Below are 8,684 nucleotides of genomic sequence, written 5' to 3'. Positions count from 1 at the left end.
GTTGTTTTGATTCGTTTTTGGCATTTATCTCGACGTTTGTTTTGATTTGATTCTCAAAGCACGCCCGTTTGGTTGTCCCGCTTCCGCGCCACGCACAACAATTGGTATCAGAGCTCTTGATTCCAGATCTAGGGTTTTGTCTTGGTTGGAGGAGTAGATCAATTTGGAAGTTCGGCTAGGGCTTCGTGAGGAGTAGATCAATTTGGAAGTTCGGCTAGGGCTTCGTTTGGTGAGAAAGGTGAGATCTTTTTGGTAAAGACTCTATCTTTTTTAGTTTGGATCTTTTGGTGAGAAAGGTGAGATCTTTTTGGTAAAGACTCTATCTTTTTTAGTTTGGATCTATTCTTCGTTTGTTCTGTATTGGTTTGTTGGGGCTTGGGCTATTTGAAGGAGTAGATCGCTTTGGAGGCTCTTTGAGGGCTTCGTTTGGAGATAAAGGTGGGATTTTTCCTATTTGTGGATCTCGTTACCGTCGTACGGGGTGAGATCGTTTGGAGACTCTTGTTATGGTTTCAATTGGAGGTAAAATTCTCTCATTTATCAGTTTGGATCTATTCTTCATTTGTTGGTGTTTTGAGATAGTTGGTCGAGATAGAAGGATTTGAGGCTGGGTTATTTGTTTATAGATACGGTGCATTGGATTATTGAGAAGTTCCATTGACCTGCATATTGAAGTCCTTTGAGCACGTTAGTATGAGCAAGGAGACCGAGGTGGAGTTTGGCACTTCTATTCGATGATTGAGGGGTCTTCTATTTAGTGTTCATTCAGGTATTTAGGGGCCTTCCAAGGAGGCATCATTGGAAGGTAAATTAGTATTTTGGTTTCCTATGTTGGGGATTATACTAGGCATTTGTGGGTTGTAACCAAGTCCCGTTGGTTTTGAAGTCCTAGTAGTCAACAACAGTTGAAGAAGTGTATTGGCAGAAGGTGAAGGTACTTCATTCTGATTTTAGCAGGAGGTATAAGATGGACCTATTTCTGCATTTGTACCGAGCTCATGACAGTTTGAGATACTTCATTGGAGAGGAAATATTATGGCGATGAGATAAGATGATATTGTTCCTTTCTAGAGGGGGATTAGCGTTGGTTGTCGAGCATTGGTTCTGGTTTAGGAGGTTCGACATACTTGGGGCATCTTAATCATAGGTCATCGACTGTTGCATTTGGAGTTTTTGGATCTGGTGGAGCTGCTTCAGATTTTGGTTGGCGTCGGATATTAGTTACCCAGCATTTGGTCACATCAAGGATGTGAGATTTGATCCGATTGCGCGTTTGGGATTCAGAGGCTTATTTGATTATCGGTTAGGAGCTTCTGATTTTTTTCTGAGTAGGTATGTCACATTGGACTCTCGACAGGTAGAGAGTGTTGATCAGGTCGTTTGGATATCGCAGCAGGTGGAGGGTGATGCTACTCCACGTTGGGTAGAGTTTACTCCACATACTCCAGATCATACTGTATCGTTTGGGATTCCAACTGAGGTGACACAGATTGGGGATCATTTGGATTTGGATGCAGATAATATTAGTGAAGAGTTTCAGACTTTTCTATTTGTTTGAGGGCCTTTGGAGGCCGTTTGTGTGAACTACGTGAAGGCTTAATTCCTTGGGAAAGAGGATACGTAGGCAGTCAGTTTTGATGCAACCGATTTGGTGAGTAGATACTAACGTTTGGGTGAGTGTTCGCACTCCCGTTTGGGTCTCGACTTGTTGTGGATTGAGTCTGTTGTCGTGAATTATTTCACTTCGTATTGGACGCAACAAGTGAGGTATTTGGTTTGGTCGGTGCCGGCTCAGTTTTTGGAAGAAACTTCGCCGAGATGGAGAATTGTAGAATCGGCGAGAAATTTTGGATCAGAACAAGTTTGGAGGTGCAGGAGTTGTTTTGGGTGTTGCGTGGTCGACCGCGGCGCAAGGTCGGTCGACCGCGAACGTGCACAAGCTAGAGTAGGAGTCTGGATTTGGCGCGGTCGACCGTCACGGTCCTCTGTCGCTGGATCGTGGTCGACCGCGAGCTTTGGGCGGTCGACCGCCAATCGGGTCAGGGCCTGTTTTGTGTTTCCTGTTCTTATTGGATTTGGTGTTTGCTATAAATACCAACATACGAATTAGGGTTTCTTTGGCTTTGTTTGGAGATTGGTTTGGGGATATTTGGAGTATAGAAAAAGGAGAGTTTTTTCTGAGCAATTGTTTGAGGGTTTATTTGGAGAGATTAAGAGATTTGTTGGTGAGATTAGGTTATTGGTTTGAACGTTTTGTAACCTCAGTTTGTACTCTTCTTTTCTATTAGTGAAAACTCAATCCTCTTCTTGCCCCGTGGATGTAGGCAATTTGCCGAACCACGTAAAACTATTGTGTTTGGATTTGTGCCGTTGTTTTGATTCGTTTGGCCTTTATCTCGACGTTTGTTTTGATTTTGTTCTCGAAGCACGCCCGTTTGGTTGTCCCGCTTCCGCACTGCGCATAACAAGTGAGATATCATGATTAAATATTGTATATTCAATTGAAAAAATAGTTTGGAGTTTTTGTATTTTTCTAATTTATGTTTGTATAAATGAGAAATTTATATCCAGAAAGCAGTTTTTCTTTGGTAATAGGAATATATGCAGTGAAGGTTTATTTGCTACTATGCAAGACTCTTCTTCAATTCACAACGATAGATGGATAAAACCTGTAGTACTTACATTGGGTGTGAAATTATCATTCAAAAGTACGATGGTTACAGATATGCTCTTAGTAACGATCCTCTCGAGCGCTCGAGTTCTCCTCTCTCCATCGAGTCATAGCAACGATCCTCTCGAGCGCTCGAGTTCTCCTCTCTCCATCGAGCCATAGTTTCTCCTCCCTCTCTCTCCGATCGAGCAAAGTTCCTCTTGGTCACTGGATTTTGAGGTATATTCTTAGCTAGTACTTTTTGATCTTGCCTTCTATCAATTGTGGGGGTTTTTTTCAACCTGTTTTCTTTCAATCTTGGGATTTTCTTGTCTTCAGTTTTATAGGCGTTAAATTTGGGATTTTATTTCAATTTTCTTATCTTGAGATCATATTAGAATTGAGGAGCTTATTTTCTCACTATGTGTGATGCATCTTGATCTTGTGGTGTATTTTCATGGATGTCCTGACCCTAAAGAAAATGAATGAAATAAAGGTGTAAAGAGTTAACTGGAAAGTGAGATGCAAGCCTCCAGTTTGCTTGGGTAAGTCCTCGTAGATTTGTGAATGAGACCCTGCACATTGAACCTCATCGATCGAATGAGTTATTTTCATGATCAAATGAGATATGCAACTTTAATTCTTTTTTAAAGTAACCAAAGTTCTGGTCCCTTCTTTGGTCATTCATATATATGTTTCATTAAAAAAACTGCATCTTTCTACTGATTCATGTCTCATTAACCAGGATCAAATTCTATTAGATTGTCGTATTTTTCTACTTGCATATACATAGTGAGAAAATGGTTCAGTATCTGTACATAGTGAGCATATGCAGTCATGGTGTGTGTTCAGATATACATAGATTTTGATATATGTATATATGCAGTGCTTTTTTCCCCTTTAATCTTGCTGTTAATAATAGTTTGATCTCTTTTAATTTGATAGGTTGTGCTGTTAATAATAGTATTGATTACCTTGAAAACAAAGTTTTTAACTAGCACATCACAACTTTAAACTTTGTATCATCTATTTATTTATGCATTTTTTTGAGCCCTCAATTCTCTGGTTATAGATTTATTGAATTCTTATTATCTATTTGATTATATTATAATTTTATTTAATTTTATGAATCTCATGTAGTTATGTAATTTTCACCACAGTTAATGGAGTTTAATTCTACCAATAATTCTATAGAGGATAATATAAAAGCAGATTCATCTAATGAAGAATTAGAAGATATGTCTAGTCCTGTTCAGAAAAAATCCAAAGCGGTAACTGTTAGAAGCTGAAAAAGAAAATTAACATCCAAAGCTTGAAAAATGTTTAATCTTATTACGATCGAGCCGGGAGGGAAACAATATTCAGTATGTAAGAAGTGTGAAATCAAATACATCGCCGAAGGTAATCATGGGACGAAAAACATGTTAAGAGACATGAAATTTTGTAAAGAAGCTACTAGAGAGGATATTGAGGGTCTATCTAACTCAAATAGACTAAAAGAAGCTTTTGAATCGATTCCGGACAGAATTAACTTGACTTCCGATTTGTGGACATCAATCTCTAGAAAACTTTCCCAAGTTCAGTAAAAACCAATGCAGTTAATTAAATAAGCTCCACTCTAATTTTTTATTGCTTGGAGGACAAACTACCTTGTTTAACTCTATTGTCTCAAATATTCCAACTTCTTTCTCTAGTAAATGCTTGTCGAATGCACAATTTTTAGGACTGCTTTAAGAGTAAACCTGGTTTTCCCCCCTTATTACTTCATATCTTAAGCTTTGTGTTTTTTGACAATGTATCATAACAGTCATGAAAATATATTTAGAATAATATTCCAATAGAAAAAACTTATTCCATTTATTTGTTGAATCACAATTCACTTTCATGACAAAAATAAGATTTGATTCTTCAATCGAGCTAATCACTGGATATTGTGTTATATCTCTTAGTTTTTATTGTTTTGCATTGGGATAGAGGTAATGAAACATGGTATGATAAACAGAGCAATTCACCCAACCGCTCTACTCCATACTTGTTCGATAGCAGGGTCCTAATATGTTTCCTAATTTGTTTTGGTAACAGGTTATTGGGATTCCTAATCTGTTTTGATAACATAATTCCAAATCTGTTTTGGTAACAGGTTATTAGGATTCCTAATCTGTTTTATTTTTTGTTTTAGAATTCCTAGTATGTTTATGATTTTAGGATTTCTACATATATAGAATAATTGGAAGAGAGAATTAAGAAGAAAATTGGGGATATTTGGAGTACAGAAAAGATGTATTTTCTGAGCTATTGGTTAGGGTTTTGTTTAGAGAGAATTAGAGATTTGTTGGTGAGATTAATTGGTGAGTTTGAGTGATTTATAATCTCAGTTTGTATTCTTCTTCTCTATTAGTGAAAAACTCTATCCCCTTCTTGCCTCGTGGACGTAGGTAACTTGTTGAACCACGTTAAAATTGGTTGTTTGTGTTTGTGGCATTGATTTGGTTCGTTTGGCCTTCTCTCGACGTTCATTTGGCCTTCTCTCGACGTTCGTTTGATTTGATTTCTCGTAGCATGTTGGTTTGGTTGTTTGTCTTCCGCAGTGCACAACAAGTAGTATCAGAGCTCGGCCTACGCTTGGGCTATTTGGAGGAGTAGGTCGTTTTGGAGGCTCGCCTAGGGCTTCGTTTGGTGATAAAGGTGGGACCTTTTTTGTAAAGACTCTATCTTTTTTAGTTTTGGATCCATTCTTCATTTATTTCGTATTTGTTTTGGTGCTTTGAGAAAGATGGTCGGGAAAGAAGGAGTTGTGGAGGATACTTCCTACATGAAGACCGTTCAAAGTTTGAATATCCACTATATGAAGATAGATGTGAAGAAGTTTAATAGCACAAATAATTTTGGTCTTTGGAGATGTGAAGTCTTCGATGCATTCCATGCGTAAAATTTGGAAGATACTTTGGAGTTAGACGGGAAACCGGACGACATTGAGCAGAAGGTTTGGAAAAAGATGAATAGAACGGCGTGTGGTGTGATTAGATCTTGGTTGACTCAAGATTTAAAATATGATGTGATCAATGAGACTTCGGCTAAGAAGATTTGGGAGATCCTAGAGGGCAAGTATTTGACCAAGAGTGTAGAGAACCACTTGCATTTGAATAAGAGGCTTTATCGCTTCCAATTGAATAAGGGGACCTCCATTGGTGATCACATGAACCACTACACGAAGCTTCTTGCGAATTTGGCGAATGTAGATGTGATGATTGAAGATGAGGACAAGGCGTTGTTGTTGTTGTTAAGTTCCTTGCTTAACGAGGAATATAAGACCTTCGTTCTTACTCTTATTAATGGGAAGACATCTCTTTATTATAGTGAGGTCACCGCTGCACTTGTGAATTATCAGCTTCGAAAAAAAGGATAAGGAGACTTCAGTTGAGCCGGTAGCGGGGGCATTGGCCGCAAGAGCAAAGAGTCCAAACCGTGGTAAGATGTCGCAGTCTAGAGGGGCACATCTTAGAGTTCGTAGGAATCAGTGTGCCTTTTGTAAAGAGGATGGACATTGGAAAGCTGAATGTCCAAAGTTGGTGATTGAGCCGGGAAGAATAAGGGGAAAGCTATTCAAACTTCAGAGGTAAATGTTATCAAGGCTAGTGGCAATAATTCAGATTTGGATTCTTCGGGCTACTCGTTATCTACACTACCATCAGTTTGTGTTTCCCACTCTACAGAATGGATGTTGGATTCGGGTGCTTCTTACCATATTTACCCTAGGAGGGATTGGTTCTCCAGCTTTCAGGAGTTAGAAAGAGGGAAGATAGTGCTCATGGGTAATGATCATGAATGTCCTATTAGTGGTATCGATACTGTTCGGATTAGAATGAGTAATGGAGTGATTTGAGAGTTGGTTGGAGTGAGGTTCATTCCTCAGTTAAAGAAGAACATCATTTCACTTGGAGTTTTGGAGGCAGTAGGTGTCACGCCCCGCTTCCCAAAATACAGGGGAATCGGAACGTGAACAAGCCCGCGACGTATTCGATTGAGAAGAAATATACACTATCATTTTTTTCTTTTCTTTTCTTCTCAATCCAATACGCTAAGCGTCTGGAAATAAGTACAATGCGAAGTCACAAGTCCCCGATCACAGATAGCAAGAATATAATGAACAAACTCAGAACCAAATGATACATATCATAACTGAAATATCATCCAGACATAATAAATCGGGTCAACATGCCCTTATACAAGACTATTTGAAAGAAATACTGGAGAATATAAATACACTGATCAAAGGGAAATGGAAGTACTACAAAACAAACTGAAGGGAATGACTAAGCTTCGGCTTCTTCTTCTGCTAATCTGCAAGGCACTCCTACTGAGAATCCTCTGGCTGCTGCTGAACTTGTTCTTCCTCTAAGTCTAACGTACACCAGAGAAAACAGGTGTACGTCAGGGTGTATGGCACACGGCAAGATCCCACAAAACAAAATAGGACAAATGAAAACCAAAGCGAGAAATGATACGATAACAGAAATGACAAAAAACGTACAACTGGAAATCCGACAACATCAACATATAAATTCACTACTAAAACACGATAGACATAAAGCATCCAAAATCGATCAGGTAACGAGATCATGTAGCTAGCAATCAGTCTAATCATCCAAGTGACAATGTCATACAACTAGATGGAAGTAATACTTAAAAATCTACAACTCGAGACGTAGTACGTCGAGCAAAATAATCCAAACAAGGAAACCCTCATGTATATACCATATGTCTCGAATTGTAAATAATTAAATATTAACCCCGATCTATGTATGAAAGAAACACAACTAGCCTACATCTCACAAGAAATCATACCTAGCCAAGAAACAAGATCATGTAACTAGTCATTCTATAACAGGTCACCGGTCCACATCTTACACAGAGTCAACGCTCCTGTCATCAGATAACTGGCTGTTCACAAATCCCCTACGTGCATCCAATACGCCACTACACTGGATCGGTCAAAGGGCTACACGTAATCCGATTCCGGCCTTGTTTGAACTCAAGCAAGAATCAGGTGAATATCAAGCTCACGGACCAAAGTGGCTACAACGGCTCCACTTTGACCCAACAAACCAACCCCAAGCTACACTGGATCATGGGGAGGCCTGGAAGATACATCAACAGCCTTATCCGATCACATGAACATGGACTTTCCCATCCCAACTCTTCTTGTTTGTCTAAATCAATAATCATAATCTCTATTAACTCGGGTTCACCACCTAAACTTAGTCAACACACTCACACATGTCACTAAGTCTATTCATGACGCACGAGGTCACTAAGTCATGAACTGCTAGGGGTTCTCAAACACAATAGCAAACAATAAGTACAACCAATTATGCGCAATGATATCATGACATATCACATAATTAAAATGAGAATCACACATTCAAAAATAATCATTTAAATTAATAAATTTATTTACTTCAAAATGATTTTATTATCCGAAATAAATCTTTTATTTCTTGTTATAATTATCCAAAAATAATTCCATTTTCCAAAATAACTCCTTTTAAATAATTCTAAAAACATTCTTTTTAATGTTTCCTCTTACAAAATAATTTCCTTTCTAATTAAAATTAATCTAAAATAATTTCCTTTTCAAAATAAATTCCTTTAATTGATTTATAATTATTCTAAAAATATTCTTCTTCCAAGATAGTTTCTTTTAAATTATTATAATTATCTAAAATGATTCCATTCTCAAAATAAATTCTTTTTAAATTAGCATAATCATCTCAAAATAATTCTGACACCGAAATAACTTCTTTTAAGATTATAGTCATTCTGAAAATGTTATTTATCAGATTATCATGATTTATCTAATATTATTTCACCAAACAACCCACGCAGATAATAACAATTCATAATTAACTACGCAAATATTCATAATAAATGCAATAATCAAACTACGAAACAGGGAGAGCGGGATCTTGCCTCGGGTTGTGTCGAACGATTCGACGTCGGCGACGCGAGTCGAATCCGACGCAGTGGGCACGGC

The sequence above is a fragment of the Asparagus officinalis genome, chromosome 5, assembly GCF_001876935.1.
Source record: "Asparagus officinalis chromosome 5, Aspof.V1, whole genome shotgun sequence".
In the NCBI taxonomy this organism is placed as follows: Eukaryota; Viridiplantae; Streptophyta; class Magnoliopsida; order Asparagales; family Asparagaceae; genus Asparagus; species Asparagus officinalis.
This window is presented reverse-complemented; position numbering follows the sequence as displayed.